Raw genomic sequence first — 18,082 nt, forward strand, 5'->3', positions numbered from 1 at the left:
TACTTCACTCTACTTTAGTTTCACTCACTTTACATCCGGGCTTTTTCCCTAGGCAATGGGGGCCGCAGCACAGCCCGTTCCTTAGGCAAAGGGAAATAAATTCGCCGCACCGACACGTCAAGTAGTCCCCCCTCAGGAGAAGCCGCCGAGCCCGCCCTCCCGCCCTTCCCGGCTCCCCCCCACCTCCCCCCCCCCCCCCCCCCTCCTTCCTTCCTTCCCGGGCCCGGCCGGCGGCACCCCGCTGCCGTCGCGGGTGGGTGCGTGGGGGAGGTGGGGGGGAGCGTGGGTCAGTCACCCCCGGCTCCCCCCCCCCACACTTCTCTCCCCATACCCCCCCCCCCCCCATCCCCGTTCCCCGGCGGCGGGCCGGGGCGGGCGGGGGCGCGCGCGGCGGCGTGTCGGGAGCGCGCCGCAGGCAGGCAGGGAGGCCGGCGGCGGAGGGATCCCGGCGAGCGGTGCTGCGGCCGGGCCGGGTGAATGGGATTGAAGAAGAGTTCAGCTTCTCGGCTTGTTTTTGTGTCACAGTTTCTCTCCTCCTGCGCCTCTCCGGCTTCGTGCCTCCCTCCCCGCCCGCCCCCTCCTCCCCGCCGCACGAGGAGCCCCCCGCGGAGAGGGGGAAGGAAAAGGACCCCACAGAGGCGAGAGCGAGCGAAGAGGAGGAGGAGGAGGAGGAGAAGGGAGCAACCTACCATCTTCCACTCCCCGCTTAGCTTAAAGAAAGTGAGAGGAGGAGAGAGAGAGAGGCGCCCAGAAGAGGGGGACAGGGAGGCCCAGAGGAGCGGCGGCGCCGGCACCCTCCCCCTATGAAGAAGAGTCCTCCCCCTCACAGAGAGGTCCTGCCAGGGGGACCCCGGCCGGCCCGCAGCAGCACCGCCGCCGCCAGCAGGGTGTAGTATCCCACCTTTCGGATTCGCCTCCTCCTCCTCCCTGTTCCCCCCCTTCATCCCCCCCCCCTTCATCTCTCCCCCCCCCCCCCCCCTTCCTCCATCCCCCCCCCCCCCCTCCCCGCTGCGGGGCTGGGGGCGCCGAGGATGGCGGCGGCTCGCCCCGCACTCTCCGGCCAACTTGGCGATGAGGAGCAGCAACTTCGCCGCGGCCCCCGGCCCCTCCCTTGGGGGGGGGGGGGGGGGGCGAGGGGAGGGGGGGGGGTAGAGAAGCGAGGTTGGGGTTTGGGGGGTGGGAAGAGCGGAGCGTCCCGGGGCGCCGCCGCGGCACCCCCCCCCCCCCCCCCACCCCCCCCTCCCTCCTTTCCCCTTCCCCTCCCCGCCGCCCCCCTCGGCCTCCCCGGCGGGCGCCGGCAGAAGTTTGCGAGCGGGAGCGGGAGAGGTGGAGGAGGGTGACACTTGGGGTAAAAGGAGGAGGTGACACATTGGGGTTGGGGGGAGGAGCAGGGGAAGGAGATGACACATTGCACTGGGGATGGGGTGGGGGAGGGAGGCTTATCCCCTCCCCTCCGGTTTCCTTCAGGATGATTATTTCCAGGCCCTTTTCTCTCGGTCGGGTCCTTCGCCGCGATGCTGTCGGGGAAGTTTTATTATTATCTGGGAAATGATGCCGCTTTCGGTGATGGATAATTCGTAGTAAAGCCGCTGCTGCGGTGTTTTTTTGTGTTTTTTTTTTTTTTTATTTTATTTTTTATTTTTTATTTTTTTTTATCTCCCTCCTTCCTTTCATTCGTCTTTGTGGCCCGAGCAGCGCCGGGAAAATTCCGTTTCTTCTGCAACTTGTTATTCTGGAGCCGGGCCTGCCCCCCTCGCCCTGGGGCTGCCCTTCCCGCACAGGTACGGAGCTCGGGGCCGGGGCGCCGCCGGGGTTTCCCACTCCTGCTCTGGCACTGGGGACGGCTACTTCTTTATTTTTGTTTTTTCCCTCCCTCCTGCCTCTGCGTAGGTGGAGTGGGGCTCTGTGGGACTCTGCCATTTGGTCTAGTCCTGTTGTGCATGCTCCTTTCTTTACTTGCTTTCCTGCGGGATATATTTTTTTTTCTTTTTTTTTTTTTTTTTTTTTGTGGTGGTGTGTGTTTTGTTTTTTCTTATTATTCCGAGCTTCGCTGTTGGTAAGAGCTTTTCCCTCAGCCACCTCTGCAGTTCGGTGGGTGCTGGCGGGATTGTACGCCGAGGTTTTTAGGTGAATTCGTGTTGGATTAATTCATGGAGCTCTTCATTCAACTTCTCCTCAAGTGTCAAAAAATGAGGCTATGAACAGATGTGTTTCAATATGGAGAGATTTCCAAGTTCCTAATTCTTGGGGGTGGAGGAAAGAGTGCCATTGGAGAGTGGCTTTTGTTTTCGATTGGTGAACAAATGTCATCACATTTCAGTCACGTGCTGTAATATTCTTTGTTCAGCTATCAAAGTATGGTATCTGCTACACCTGTTCCCACTTTTTAATTGTAAGTAACAGTGATTGCCTGCAAATCTTTTAATTGTGGATAGGAGCACTTCCCCTCTTTCCCCCCCTCCTACCCCCTGGATGTTTGTTTGGGCCCAAGCGCTGAGCTTGACAATGAACTTTTGTTCACTGTGGAGACTGCGTGTAAAAAGGTCCCACTGGGGGTAATAACTTGCGTGTCACGAGAAAGTTGTGCGCCCTGATGTACGGTAGGTCTGAGCGTGGCAAAATCAGGTGGGGACGCGCGCTCAGTAATGGCAGAGCTCTGCTAAGGGCTAGATAGGCTCCTTTGGGCCAGTGAAGTTTTCTTAACTAGATATTCTGTTGTTTGTTTACCGGTTTAGAGGACAGATAGTCCTGTACACCCATATAGCTAGATGCTTCTTTGTTGCCTAGCTGCAGCTTTTCAGGTATTTGAAATAAAAAGGATTTTGACTGTCTGTTTACTTTTTTTTCTTTTCTTTCCCCCATTGTGCTCACTTCTAACAATGCAGACACCTGCTTAGTTTCAGTTTTGTAAGTCAGCTTCCTCTGGCTTTCTTGTGCTTGCCCGGAGCTAGCTGGTGAGGCTGGATATGCTACATAGCAGGGGAATGTTTAACTTTGATGAAAAGAGGATTATTTTGGGTCTTAATTTGTGAAGAAAATAACATGCAAAAAACAAAACAAAAAAAAAACCAAAAAAACAAACCACCAAAAAAACAACCAATCCTAAAAATCTCAAATTCATGACTTCTACCTGGTTAACGTGTAATACTAAAACTTCTATATTAAGCTTGTTAATGATTGTGTATAATATAACTTTATAGTTTATATTTAAATAATGACAGTAAATTACTAGTAAGAACAGGATCTTGAAAGAAAGAAAGGAACAAAAAAATGTGCATAACCACCCATATTAGATGGAGAAGTTAATTACCACACTTTAGTGGAAAGATCACAGGCTTTGGGAATTTTATTTATATCTGTGCACGTTTCGCGATAGCTAAGTGAAACTGTTTCTTTGGGGGCATTTTTTATTATTATTTTCAAGAAAGGAATTCTGTAGCTCAGTAAATGAAACTTTAAAACTGTATTAAAAAAACCCCATGAGGTGCTTCTCACATGTTTTTAAACCTTTCAGCCTTAGTGTGGTAGAGAAATTAGATTATTTTATGATAGTTACATCAGCTAGGAGTTTGAGCTGATACAGAGGGAATATGAAGCAACCTCTTTATCCACTGATTTCATGTGGCACAGTAGCATGTATAGAGTCTCACTTCAAGGTCTTAAGAGATCTGTTGTCCAGCAGAAGGTAGGTGCTTGCTCACCGAGTACTTACCGCCAGCTGGATGTCAACTATGTCATTACCCCTGGTTTTTAGCCATAGTGACCTGAGCGACAAGAAACTTGGAGAGGATCCCATTATGAGTTTCAGTGATTTTCCAGATAACTAACAAAGCTAACACGGTGTGTAATTCAAAATGCCGTGTTAAGGAGTATTTTGTTATTAATCATTATTTTTACCATTAGTCATCGTAAGATTTCTACCTGAAAGCTTTTAGTCTTTCCTCTTCCCTGTGTGCATCCCGAACTGGATTTGTTGCGAGGCGGAAGAAGGCATTTGAAAGTGGTTTTCTTCCTTTAGGGAATGAAAATACAAAACTCTCCTTCAAAGAACTTAAATAAAGCAAAAGTAGGAAACTGAAACTTAGGCTGCTCAGAGAAAAATGCTGTTATGTTTTCCAGCTGCAACAGTAAGATCACTGCTTTCAGTTTAGGTTTTGTAAAGATCTCTCTTCACCCTGGTCCATTCAGCTTCAGCTGTGTTTCAAGTATTGGGCCTAAATAGCTCTTATTCCAACTTTACTTCTCTTTTTTTAGAGATGAGGTTTTGTGTGTGTCTGTTAAACTTCACTGTGGAAATTCTAATTAAAAAAAAAAAATCATTGGACTAGATCTGTACAAAGGAGACAGTTTGCATGCGTGTTTTTTGTTGTTTTTTTTTTTTTTTTTAGGAAAATAAAATGTGTTTTAATGGCTCCTTAGAAAGTTGTGAAATTCTGTGTGCAGTTGGAAGGCTTTAATAGTGAGCCTGGATATCGCTTAAGTTGTTCATGCAGTTTGTTTCTAATGGTCGGTCATAATTGCATATGAACGCATCGTAGCTGTTCCGTTCCTTTGTACTTATTCTTGGAGCCATGAAGAACTTTATTCTGTCAAGTGAATTGATACTATTGGAATTTGTTTATAATGGACATTTTTCTTTCATTTCAATGCCAGCTTGTAGGAGCCTTGATGGACTATCTTATTTCATATGTTATGGGCATGTTGCACGGGTACCAGAAACTCAAGATGAACGTCATGTGAGAAACACATGTTAGTGACTTAACCTTTTTACTATTGTTTCGGGTTTTGTTGTTTGTTGGTCTTGCTTGTTTAAAATCTTCCAGAAAGAACTTAGCAGTGTGATAGGGCTTTGCTTTTTGGAGGGCCATCACCCAGCAATGGGAGCTGTAAAGCAGACGAGCCTTCAGGAGAGGTGCCTTGTGTAGAAGGGGCAGCGCTAATAACCTATTATTAAGCTTCTAATAGTATTTCTTCACTGTCCCCTTCACCCTTTATGCTCACAACTGTGCAGTCACATGTGTAGCTGTATACTAGAAGTGTAAGACTCCACAAAAGGCCTGGCTCCTGTATGTTCGTGAATTGCCCTTGTTCAATTACTCTGTGCCAGAAAGCAGCTCACATCCTGTTTCTGATGTATTTTAACTGCACAAAGGTTATTTAGGAACAAACCATATACTGGAAAGGTGGGGCAGTGCGCAGAAGGGTTTTAAGACGTCTGCCGAATGCGAGGGGCAAAATATTTTACTTCTGTAGCCTGTAAATAGAGGGTGAACTGAAGGATAGTTTTTATAGGTATCTTACATTAATATTTCATGTTCAGTATAGCACAAAGCCAGTGTCTGGCTTGTGCTGGTGGTAGGGATATGCATTATGCAGGCAAAAAAGAAGTTTATTTACATTTGGCGGGGGGAACTTTGTATTTTCCTTTCTTTTTTTCTTATTGCAAATACAGTCTCATTTAAAAAATAAAAAAAAAAAAAGAAAACACCATGTGGTTCTTTTATAAGTTTTAAATAATTTATGGCCCTGCACCTTTCCAAGTTCTCTACTGGATTAAAATTGGTAAAGTGTGTTTTTAAGTTTGTTTGACTCTGCTTTTGTTATGTCAAAACCTCATAGAAGCAGAGCGGCGAGTGTAGATACTGAATGGCTATAAAATGGGCAAAAATCAAAAGAGTTTTTAAAGATGTACTTAGTGCTGAGGAAAGGTACGCTTGCGTGGCAATCAGACTTTACAATCGCCTTTCCTTAAAATAATTTTTAAAGCTGTAGAAAGTTCTGAAAGGTTCCTTCCTTCAATCCGAGAGGATTACCATGCCTACTGCCCTAACAAAGCCCCAACTTTACCACAGAGTCTTTTGTTTTAATACTTTGATCATCCCAGGCTTTTGAGGAGAGAATGGGCTACTTGATGTAGGTTTCTCTGCAGCATTTATTTTCCGTTTCGCTGTTTACATAATTTTATTATCTCTGTTGGAATTATCAAGTAACCTGGGCATTAAAAGCTCTGCTCTTTGCCTAGATGGTTTGACCTGTTATTCGTTCCCTCATACCTGAGATTTCTTGTTCACTGTCACTGCGAACACTCGCTCTTTGATTCGAGATTTGTATGCTCAAAGCATCCTTTAAAAAACCCACACCAGAGAACATCCTTCCCCCTCCCCCAATACTACTACCCCCCCAGCCCTAGCCTAATGTTTGTTGTTACTGGTGGGAATGCATTTATAGATAGTACATAAGGAGTGAGGCTCTGCTTAATGCGAGCTCTGTTGTAGGCCGTGTTCACACAGCTTCTATGCTTTTTTTAATGTCGGATTTCTTAAAATGTGTGTTTTCCAGTTTCTGCCCTTCCACCTGACAGCACTGCGCCGGTAGGACAAAAGGGAACGTTACCAAGTTCACTTGCTGCAGAAATTGTCTTGCGTGCCTCTTAAGCGAGGGACTCTACCCTTGCGCATGTAATTAGAAATATGTTTTCAAAATGTAGCTGGTGTGTTTCTTGAATGGGAGTACGGATAGGTGAATGGTTAAAGAAACGAGGGCAGATCTGAGCCTGTGACTCTAAGATGGCCTGTGCTCGGACTCGGTCTCCGGGCCTGCGAGAGGAGAACTCCAGCCGAGCTTACGGTCGGTTCGGTTTCGTTGTTTCTGCCTGTGAAATACAAGCTGTCGGTATGAAAGGGAGAAGGAACATTGATTCCTTCCCTTGTTCCCCTCCAACCCTGCAGATCCGAGCGTCGTTAACTATGCGGGTCCCGAAGGCAGTGTAGTTGCAAACAGTTAATTGAAGAGATCAAGTGGTATCCTTTTGAAGCTTTAAATTGTTTTAACAAAACTTCTGAGTAATCGCAATAATTATTTTCTGATAAGCTGGCTGATAGTAACTATGGCAACAGCTGTCTTTGGCCTATGGACAGTATTGCTGTATTGACAAAACCTTTAGATGCTCCTGAGGCCTCTTGCATCTATAGGGAAGTGCATCGGCATGACTTTGAGGCGACTGAACCGTCGCTGTTTGTCTTTCTGTTGCAGCGGGACACTGTCTTTCTCTTGGGTCACAGTCTTGGTCCTTTTTCTTTTGCATGTTTTTGCGGGTGCTGCCTGCTAGCCTGGAAACTCTGCAAAGGCTGTCTTGTTCTGCAAGGACCAGTGAAACACATAAGTACTTAAATGGAATTATATATGTATATATATATTTTTTAATAATAATAATCCAGAGCTCGGGGAAAAGGGAGGGAAAAGAAAGGAGGACTTATTCATTTTGATCCCTGGTTGTTTCCTTCCTCGATTAAAACCTTCTTAGAACAGACTGGTAGGGGGAGCTGCCCTTCCCTTTACTGAACTGAAGTACAGCGTATTCTTCTCTGAGGCCTACGCTGAGATATAGCTATTTAATTTTCAGCTAAGCTCTGCTTCTTTTTGGAAGAGAGGCAAGCTCCTGCTTCAGTACATTGTAGAAATGGAGGAAGAGAGTAATTTGTTTCCAGATTACCAAATTCTGGACAGGGAGAATATGCCCCTCACCAAACACACTTTTCCTATTGATATTCAGAAGAGCATTCTTTAATGTTAGTAAATGTAGCAGTCTTGGGGAGGGGGTGTGGGAAAGAAAAAATTCTTACTGCACTTTCGTATAAAGATGTGAAGAAGCTGTGGCCTATTCTGCATGTTTGAAAGTAGCTGAACTGATGATTATTCTTTGGGAATTTGGTTAGCTGATGTTTGTTTTTATAGAAATCTTTGTCCTTTTCACTTCAACGTATGGGAACTGGATATCGATCCAGCTTACCTGATGATTGCTGGCAGCAGGCTCCCCGTACGGTACGTGTATGTTGTTTGCTGGCCCGTGGAAGCGTGCAATATGGCCTACATCTGGTCTCATCTTCAGTAAGAATGTGGCTCGTGGAAACTACAGTCCCCAGTATGCAGTGCTGTGTTTTTATCCGAAGAGCCTGCCTGGATTGCTGTACACTAATGCATCTTGGGGCCTGTAGTTTTCATGAGCAGAAGTTGGGAGATTCAGGGTGACAAGTGAAAGATGCTATAACACTCTAGAAACCGAGTCGTTGATCCCTTATGCAGTTCTGAGTTGGTCAGCTTAAACCTGTCCCTCTAATCCTGTGCAGCAGCACGTATTTTTATTTGGAAGTCAAAGACAGTTTATAGTTGGGTGATACGTTTAGGGAAAAGCAGTCGATGAAAGAAGTCTTCCAGTTTCCTGTGTGATTTTTGTACAAAGCATATATTAATAATTTCACTAATGCCTCGCTTCGGCTGTGATGGGAAGTATCCCGGTTGATACTCTGGAAATTTTTACTCTTTCAGGTCAACGTTACGGATTGAAACATTTGGCAGGAGGAGGCTTGCGCTGCCGGCAGTATGGCTGCCGTGTTCTCCTTTAAAGCTGCCCCCCAACCGTCACCGTGGGTTTCTGTCAAAACAAAAGGGGATTTCGCCAGCCTTTTACCTGCCCACATCTCCCTCTCTGCTCTGTGCCGGGAGGCCGAGAGCTGATTGGTGGTGGTGCTGTGGGGGTTAGTGACGTCACTGCTGGTTACCGGGGGGATGCAGGGTCTCAAACTCAGGTACTGGCCGGCGCAGGCAGGAGCAGAGCGTGGCTGGGGGGTTTTGTCCGGGGTGTTTGAGCCCTGACCGCTACGCTTCAACTTCCGTCGAAGTCGCGTCAAAGTAGGTGAAGTCTTTCTGGAGTAGGAGTTGAGGAGTAGTAACTTTTCAGAATTCTTACCTTTTATATCCATAAGAATCGTGTATTTTCACGCAAGATGTTAACTAATATTGTTCAGTGGGATTTGCTAAAGTTAGTGTGGACATTTATTTGATTTCAATTGTTAGGCCCGTAACAAGTTTAGCATTTGCTGTAGTCTCGTGTGCCATGTTTTGGATACTGCGGTTGTCTTCATTTTTAAGTGAGCAAACACTTATACTTTTAACTGATCCCAGTCAATCTCTTTGTTCTTCAGTTTGTGTGAGATAAATATAAACCTATTTTATTATTAAGTGCCAAACAATATGAACTAAGCCTTTTTGATGTTTTTGGAGAAATTAGAGCTCCAGTCAAGCAAAAGTCATGTGTATTTTACTTTAAGTCCCTCAGAGGTCAGAGGGAATATCTGAATGCCTAAAATTGAAACTTGTATAAGTGGTAGCAGGATCAGGACCTCTGAACTTCTAATGTTGGAAAGTAGCTTCTTTGTATTCTACATAATTAGCTTTTATCTAGGTATGTGTGGCAAAAGTCTTCTTTTAGCAAGTGTCTGGAAATCCACCCAATATAAATTTAGAGTTTGTATTTGCTTCATAGTTGTGCAAAAAAAACCCACAACAACAAAAAGTTGCTCTTCTTTCACCCGCACAGATTATAAATATGACAGATATTTAGGTGGTAATAGCTTCTTTGAGGCAAGGAATGTATTTTGTCAGCACTGGTGCACTGTACACAGTGTACATTGCTGACACTTCTGTTTAAAACTGATACAAAAAGGTAAATCTATACAGAGATTCATCTAAAACCTTACATATGCTGTAACTGTAGTAAGAGTTTGTAAACAGTTAGTAATAGTTTTCTTTAAGTGCTCCCAGCCCCTTCACAGCCCATGTGGAGCAAATTGCTGACAGGACACATGGTTAGCTGAAATAGTTACTCTTAGTATATTGACATGATTAGAAAGGCTGTCATTGTTGCCGTGCAAGGATGAAATTCACTTTCATTGGCTGATTTGGTCTACACATCAGGCAGGAGAAGAAACCAAGATAAATCTATATGTAGTAGAATGATGATGTATCTTGTCTTTCAAGGACGTTTTACCCTCTGTAGAGAGCCTGTGACAGTGCCCTTTGTAACGCTGCCGTATCAGGGTATCCTAGATAAGGAATGTGGGTAATAGGGATGTACAAAAGGGTTTGATGCATAGTTGTAAAGAAACTCTTCTAGAAGTACTTCTTATCTCATAAGAGCAAATGTGTCCTGATCTGGGAGGAAATCCTGGCCCTGCTCAAGTTGATGGGAAGCTTCCCAGTTGAATAGAGAGTACCAGGACTTCATTCTTTTCCCCAAAAAAGGTAGTTTTGAGTGGGTTTTGCAGGGCTGAAGCACTGGACAAAGTCTGAAGAATGTGGCATCTGTTTAAGATGCTGCTGCTGGCCCTGGGGTGATCTTGCACCAGGTACTTTGTCTCCTAGTGTCTTTGCTGTTCATCTAAGAAGTGGATAATATTGACCTCCTGTAACGCTTTGTAGGAACTTGGAATCTATTTATTCAGGCCTTTTGCTTAATTTGTTAACACGACAAAATTTTACCTCTAAGCCAGAAATTAGTCCTTGTTGTATCCAAAGAATACTTTTTGTCTCTGTCTCTTCCTTCATGCCAGTGTGACAAAACTGCCCCAATTGAGGTGTTCAGTCTGAAATTTGAATAACCTGACTTGTGTGGATTAAAAATCAAAACAAATAAAACCCCAACAAAAAAACAGCCCCCCCCCCCAGCTAACGAACCTTTTTCATAACTTTCTAGAAGGGCTACAATGGCCTATATTACTAGTAACAAAGCTTTTTGCTATTTTGCATCTAGCTGGAGCTCCAGATACCTTACTATTTCACTGCTGCTTAGCTTGCAGTAATTGTCTCCGATAAGCATCTTTATCATGTAAATCTATTGTTGTGTGTAGTATGAATTTGCTGTATTAAGGATGCTCTTGTCACTGACCCCAAACGGAAAGGATGTGGCTACCTGAGCTTCCCCTGTTACCCTTTCAGAGAGTACATTCTGGTCAGGAATAAATTGGGAAGCACTAGCGAGGTTTGTGCTGTTTCTGAACACCAGATATCTGTCCTTGAGTCAACTGCAATTCTCTGCTCAAGGAGGAATCCCACCATACTGTACCCCTAATTTTTGCATTCTCAGAGAATCCTGCTGAAATGAGTAGTTTTGTCACCATGAAACTTGCTTCAGAATCAGAGACTTAGTTTCCATTTCTCACCTGCATTTTGGCATATTTTACCAGCTCTACTCTTCCTTTGAATTTCATGCTCTAAAGTAAACATGAAAATCTCCCCCGTTCACATAATTCTCATCCCTGTATGGCAATTTCTTCTTGGCTTGGAACTCGCAGTGTCTTCTCCCACCTTACTTCTTGCAGGAATTATATTTGGATGCCTGATTGTTGATGCAGAACTCTATTAGATTGTGCAGCGTTTAATTTAATCAAACAGTTTTTCCTGTGATAATGAGCAGCATTTTTGCAGTCAGTCAAAACCTGATGTTGTTGGCCTGTTAAGTGCATGCTTGGGGTTAGTTCCTCACTGTAGTAACAGTGTCTTCTCAGCTGCAGAGTTGATTAGTTCAGCATAGGTCTATGACTCTCTGAATACCCAGTTACCTCAAGTAGTTGTTTTGCGCTGACATTGTCATTGCTACAAAATTACACAAGGGAAAATAATGATCTTGGGTTTGTTCCTCCCTGATGCAACATAAACTTGTACAATTCCTCAAAACTTGGGACCTTTCTGGTTTCCCTTTCCTAACTTAATCTACATTTCTCTGCCCATGATTGTTTTTATCAAAAAATGTTGATTTTTCTTATGCAAAATATATTGTTAATATAATGCATGACTTCATCATGTATGTAGGCCGTCTTACTCTAAGGCTTTTGAAAACTTAAACTAAGGAGTGGAAGAGGAATCTGTTAAATCCCTGTTTGTGTGTAGAAAGTACTGTATATGAGACATGGCTATATTTTTCTCTTGGGTGTATCAGAAACTCTCGTGTAATACGGGAAAGGTGTTAAATACGATTTGCATATTTCCATAATTTTTGCCATGTTCCTATATGCGCAGGATACATTTTAAGCCTTCAGCTATTAAACCTCCATTGTGTTATGATTAGATTTTGTTTTCTCTACATTGCTTTCCATGCTGTGGTCTTCGGTAGTCCAGTAGGCAGTAAGACTCATATGGGCTTCTAGGGGATCAGAAGCTGTGTTAGAAGGGGACTTAAAACCATGCAATAAACTTTCATGTATGTTTCTGGTCCTCATATGGTTTTCCCCCCCCCCCTACTGTGTAATAGCCAGAATCTAAATTGAGAAGAGCTGGGGTTTTTCTCAAAGGCATTTTAAAAGGGAGGAGAGAAAAAAAAAAAAGCTATCCTTGAAACAGCAAGGAGAAGAATATGTAAGGGCGATGGAATGAGAGGAGTGCATGAGAATTTGTGTGTGTGCGTGTGTGTGTGTGTGTGTGGGGAGAGATGTGTTTAAACATCTTTTCTATCACAGCAATAGGACCGTTAAAAATCTGGGCGTTATTTTTTAGATAACAGAGTTTGTTTAAAGAATAACTTTGCGAAGAAGTTGCTATCATGATGGGCGCTACACTGATACCACAGTAGTGCTGTGGTTGTAAACATATTATTGTGAGTGTTGGTCTTGATACTACTGTGGCATATGCAGTACCAGGCTAGTGCTCAGCACTGTTTTGTCTTATCTTAGTCTCTGCTGTTGTGGTAAGCCCCTCTTGCCATGTGGTGGCTGTCTCTGTCTCCTAGGACCGTGCTGGAGTGGGACTGTTGTGTACGCAGCATCAGCAGGTCCCAGGAGGGCAAGTGAAGGTTGTGGTGATGTTGGTGTGAGAGGATGTGAACGAGGAGTGCTCCTCGGCAGCGTGTTACTGCCTTCTCTGGGTGAAGCGCCCCGGGGATAGGTCCTGGCTCCTTGGGAATAAAAATAATTTGAGGGAGAGGGAAAATTGACAGCCACCAGCAGCCTCCTGCAAACTGCCGATCCTTTTGTTTAGAAAGCATAATCACGCCATGCTCCATGATACCCTTTCACTCTCTATCAGCATTGTGGAAGTTGAAAATGGTATTGCCTTTCAGTTGGTTATAGTAGCCACTAAAAATAGCTAAATCTACAGTTCAGTCTTCCTAGTTTGAGTAAGCAATCAGTTTAAAATCCACGGCAATCGGTGCGAGTAAAAATGTTTTGGTGCTTTTTTTTTGTAGCTGAAGTCTACTTTTATTGTACAGCAGTCTTGCACTCGGCTTTTCTTCCATTAAACACTAACTGTATACTTATATAGTTCCGTGTTAGATTGGCACAGTGATTCAGTGTTATGTTTATGTGATATAGTGTGTAAATCTTTCTACTTATATTGAATAATCATGGTTTTGAGAAGAAAGGAACTTCTATTAAGTGTATGGTTACTTGAATTCTTCCTTTCAGATTAGTGACTACCATCAGTACTCCCACACTGAGTGTGACTACCCCAGCTACAAATACCGTTCTCCAGATGCTACAGTTCCCATTTGTGTGCTTTTGAGGAGAAGGAAGAAAAAAAATAAAAAGGCTTTTAAGGGGTAAGGAGGGAGAATGTAATAAAAGGGGAAGGGAAGACAGAATTTGAGGTTGATACCCATGCCTCTATATTTACAGGGAACAGCAAGAGTGCCAGCTGACTGGAACGTAGGGGAAGGAAGATCAGAGCACATCAGTGTAATAATTTTGGAGTGCTTCCTGTTGACTTGTTAATACTGCATGGAATTTGGCCCAGGCAATCTGCTGTTGTGAATCAGCATAGTGTATTCACTTGAGTATAGGTGTGCCTGTTGTTACTTGAGAATCTGTTCCACTTGAAAGATAACAGGTCAGTCTGGTAAGTAGCAATATTCCCATGCTTTGGATTAGAAACTGAGGCAGAGAAATTGATTTATTCTGCATTGTGGTAAATTTATTGAAGACCTTAAGCTAGGAACTGAGGCCCCTGCTTGTGTGTTTAATCCAGTACACTGCCTGCTTCCTTCAGGTCCTGAGTGTTGCTACGTTGTAAACAAAAACGACCATAAAAATGATTTACTGATTAAGTATGGGTGGTGTACAAATAAGTAGTGCTCACTCCAAAGGAGGTGAGATTCTTGTAAAACTGGTTGTACAAAATAAATAGGGTACTCTGTTTTTTGAAGTTTTGGATATATTTTTTTTAATTAGGTTATCTTGGGTTGAAGGAAAAGTAGAGGTTTGAATAGGGATGGGAGACCTTCTGATGCATTGGGGAGATAATGATTGATAAATATGAATTTGAAATCCAGAGGAATCTGAGTTGCATAGGTAACCACTGATGCCAAGAAACAGTCCTGAGTTAAGTTCTTCAGAACCTGAAAAAATACAGAAAGATGGTGGTAGCTGTTGTTGCTGTTGAAATTTTTTTTTGGTCCTCTTTTCTAGCTCCCTTGCATTATACTACAATTAATACAAGAAATTACATATTACTGTGTAGGCATGATTATGTTTTTACAGATACTGTTACATGGGCACACATTGTAAATGTATCCAGAGGGTCAGAGTGAAGGTTAGTGCTTACACTTACCAAATGGAAACATCTCCAGAATGTACTTTGTCTATGACCAGTGTGTAAATGAGGTTCCAGGAACTTTACTGCATAATATCAGTGTTTCTGCGTCATACTTCCCGAGTCTGTGTGCTAGGTTTCTGCAGTGCAGGGTTGTGGGTTTTTTGGTTGCAGGGCAGGGGACTACAGCAGTGCCCACTGTGAGAAGCTTTTTTGAAAGCTCCCCCACCTGCAAGTTGGACCTGCCTCTGGCCAGGGCCAAACCAATCAACTGCACCTCTGCGGTCATATATTTAAGAAGGGGAAGCTGAGAGGGGTTTGGGACTTGTGAGAAGGACAGACACCCAGGTCAGTGGAAGGAAGGAGAAGGATGTAGAGGAGGTGTGCCGGAGCAGAGACCCTTGTATCTTATGGTGAGATGGCAGGGCTGCCCACTCTGCCACCCACAGAGGTCACGGGTGGAGTAGAAGCCAACCTGAAGCCTGTGGAGGAGCCCACGCCAGGACAGGCGTCTGCATTTAAAGGAGGCCGGGACCCTGAGGGGAGAAGTGGTCCCCGCTGGGAGGACTGCAACACGCAGGGGTGACCCACGCCGGAGCAGCTTGGGAATGGCTGCGGGCCGTGGGGAGGACTTATGCCAAAGAAGGTCCATGGAGGCCTGTCTGCAGTGAGAGGGGAGCCCCGTGGAGCAGGGGAGGAATGTGTGGGGTTCACCCCACCTCATGAGAAGGAAGGAGCAGTGAGCTGACTGTAACCCCCATCCCCTGCCCCTGCGCTGCTGGGGGAGGAGAATGGAGAGGTGGGGAGCAGAGCTGAGCCCGGGAAGAAGGGAGGGGTGGGGGAGGTGGTTTTGAATGTGGTGGCACTTCTCACTGTCCCCTCCTTGTCTGTCAAGTGTTGTCTTGTTAGCATTTGAATTAAAGTGATGTTTCTTTTTTCTTCTTCTAAGGAGTCCTCTTCTGCTTGTAACCATAATGGGTGAGTGACTCCTCCCAGTCCTTAGATGAATTCCTTGAGCCATTTATGTCCTCATATTCTTCCCCCCATCTCTTCGATGGGGGAGGGTGTGAGAGCAGCTGCATGGTGCACAGTTGCCCTCTGGGCCTAAACCACAACAGTCTGGTACAACACAGCTAGTTGTGTGGAATGGTTCAATGCACAGCAAAAGTAACGCTGAGTTACTCCTGTCGTCAGCGCTCAAGTCTTAACCGCTTGTTAAAACTATTCTGTGTACAGCTTATGTGAGCAGAATTCTCCAATCCTCCCAAGTGAGTACTGTTCAGGGACAGATATCTTGTTCTGTTAATTTGGACAAATGCCTTTTCCAAGAAGAAAATCAGCAAAGTCAGCAATACCCAAATTTCTGCATCTGTCCCAGTTGGCTGGGTCCAGCGTTGCTTCCACTAACTCTTTTAGTGCTGCTTAATAAGGACACTAGATTCCAATACAAACATGAAAGGTATGGCTCCCTTTTTGTTACAGGCCTTGCTGTCTACTGTAAATAGGTCACTTAAAGGTGTGAGTCTGATGCTTAGAACTCCATGTGTTTGATTCTGTGACTACCCGTGGCAGTAGGCTTTTGAGCTCTGGTGGGGTATTGAATCATGATCTTTTAAATGCATGTCTCTTGTTCTGGAGTATCTCCAGTTACAACCCTTAATGTCACTGCTTCTGGTGTCTGCTGGTGTCTTAAGAGTATTGGTGGAGCTTGGAAACTTTGGCGTACACCCCTCTAATGTTTCATTAGACTTGTTCATGTTTTGAGACTCTGGTTCTGCATAAGCCTGGGGTTGGCTTTCGGCAGTAAGCTGGTTTAGTACTGTCTCTTCACTGAAGTGTTTTTATGTTGTGACACATCTTAACTCTGTAACTGTGGAGACAGCTTCAAGGCCAAATACAAGGCAACTTCAGTTACTACTGCATATCATACTCAACCATGTGACTTCTGTGAAGTAGAATTCTGGTTTTGGTGATTTCTTGATTGATGGGTGGGTGTAATGAAACTTCCTGGAGTATCTTCTTGTGTTAACAATTTAGTGATTGGCATGCTTCTGTTCATGTGCAGTTTGTCCCACTTGCATCACCACTGCTTAATGAAATGATGGCTCTCAAGTAATTCAGGTATATTGCCTTTGCATTAAAGGCCTGAGATCCAAAGAGACAGAGTTGGATGGCACTGTGTTTTTCAGAGAGATGACTTTGAATTCTTGTTTTCCATGTTGCCAAAGGAAGCAATTCTGCTTTGTATGCAAGTGTCATGGCAATGTGAAGTAAACCAACATGAGAACTGTATTGCACCGGAAAGGTCAGCCTGCATCATCACTAAGACCAGCGGCTTGGAATTGCCAGCAAATGGGCATAAATCTGGAGACATCCATACAGTTGTCCAGTTCTTCCACCATCTCCATTTAGACTAATGTGCGAGAAGAGGAGTCATCAAAATCATTGCCTGTATTTAGGAATATATTGGAATCAACTGAGTTTTCCTGTGTAATAGTTGAAGTAGTATCAGCAGCTACGGGGGCGAGCAGAAACTTCCCTTGAACTTATGAGAAGAGCAAGAGGATAAGCATTTGTTTTTTATAGCGAGAAAAAAATGTGAATGAGATTTGAGAGGTTTCTTGGCACTGTTTGGAGTAGAGCTCCTTTATACCTTGCTTAGTACTAGAATTTGCTGTCAGTGAGAGATGGGACACTTCAGAAGAAAGCTTCCCAAGTTACGTATCTGGAAGACAAATTATGCATCTGTGATGGGCTTTACTGGTGGGACGGAGAAGAGAGAAGTGTTGTCCCACGGATGATCAGCAGAATCACTGAAGCATGAATAAACCTGTTGTACACACATACATGTTATGATTAAATCTTCTTGTGGTTCTCTTGAAGATACCAACAAATTCATCTTGAAATAGTCAGCCTATGACAGCACGGAGTAAGAAAGCATCTAGTAAATATTAAGTTCCCAACTACAAATAAGAGTGCCAGTTTCTTTGAATTGTTAGTTTGTGGTGCTGCTTGTTGCTGGTGAAGTTTGCACAAATGACAAGGGCATTATGTTGCTGTTTTCTTTCAGCAGGACCAATTTCAATGCTATTACTGGCCTAGATGACAACACCCCCTCCCAAAACAAAACGAAAGAACCTCAAACCAACCTGGATGAATCTGTAAGCAGAAGGTTATTGGAATAACAAAATGATACTACCCCCTATGTGAAATGAAAATAAACTGTAGCGCAGCCTGAAATTGTTATTTTGTTGGGGTTTTTTGTGTGATTTAAGAAATTTCTGATGTGAACTGGATCGTGGTCAGCTTTCTCACCAGTGTAGCTGAGCAATAATTTTATTGAGGTGATGTTTGCATCTCCATGAAACTGATCACAAAGCTTCTTCTCTTCTTGTATACTTTTTTTTTTTTTTAATCCTTGATGCTTGTTCCTGATAAGGATGATAGGCTTATTGGGTACATCCATCTTCATCTTACTGCCTACAGCAATACTGAAAGGTGGTGTGTACCGGACACTTGCTTTGCTTCCAGACCTGTTGTAATTTGGGCTCTAGAAAATGGAACTTCTGTGTTTCTCACAGATTGAGACCTGCTTGTTTATCCTACATGGCTTTCAGCTTGGCTATCTTCAAAAGCTCATCTGTCAGAAGAGAAGGAAGCTGACAGTGATGAGAAAGCAGACTTTCACCAAATTGTTTAGGCAGTGCTTTCTAGCAGGATTAGC

The 18,082-nt window shown here is 44.2% G+C and overlaps 1 protein-coding gene across 11 annotated transcripts in view; it reads left to right on the plus strand.

The window, feature by feature from the left end:
• The first annotated feature begins 379 nt into the window (after positions 1–379).
• The window catches only part of PHF21A (PHD finger protein 21A), a 136,003-nt gene continuing 118,300 nt past the window's right edge, over positions 380–18,082 (plus strand). For 7 of the 11 annotated variants that reach the window (XM_042790660.1, XM_042790652.1, XM_042790657.1 and 4 more), the window contains exon 1: positions 380–887. The gene's annotated coding sequence lies outside the window, so the exon portion shown is untranslated. Of the gene's footprint in view, positions 888–1,695; positions 1,782–13,267; positions 13,666–18,082 lie in introns of those variants that run through there. The other 4 variants (XM_042790653.1, XM_042790654.1, XM_042790656.1 and 1 more) reach the window with 4 other exon arrangements.

The sequence above is a fragment of the Tyto alba genome, unplaced genomic scaffold (genome assembly GCF_018691265.1).
Source record: "Tyto alba isolate M040663 unplaced genomic scaffold, T.alba_DEE_v4.0 Super-Scaffold_18, whole genome shotgun sequence".
Lineage (NCBI taxonomy): Eukaryota > Metazoa > Chordata > Aves > Strigiformes > Tytonidae > Tyto > Tyto alba.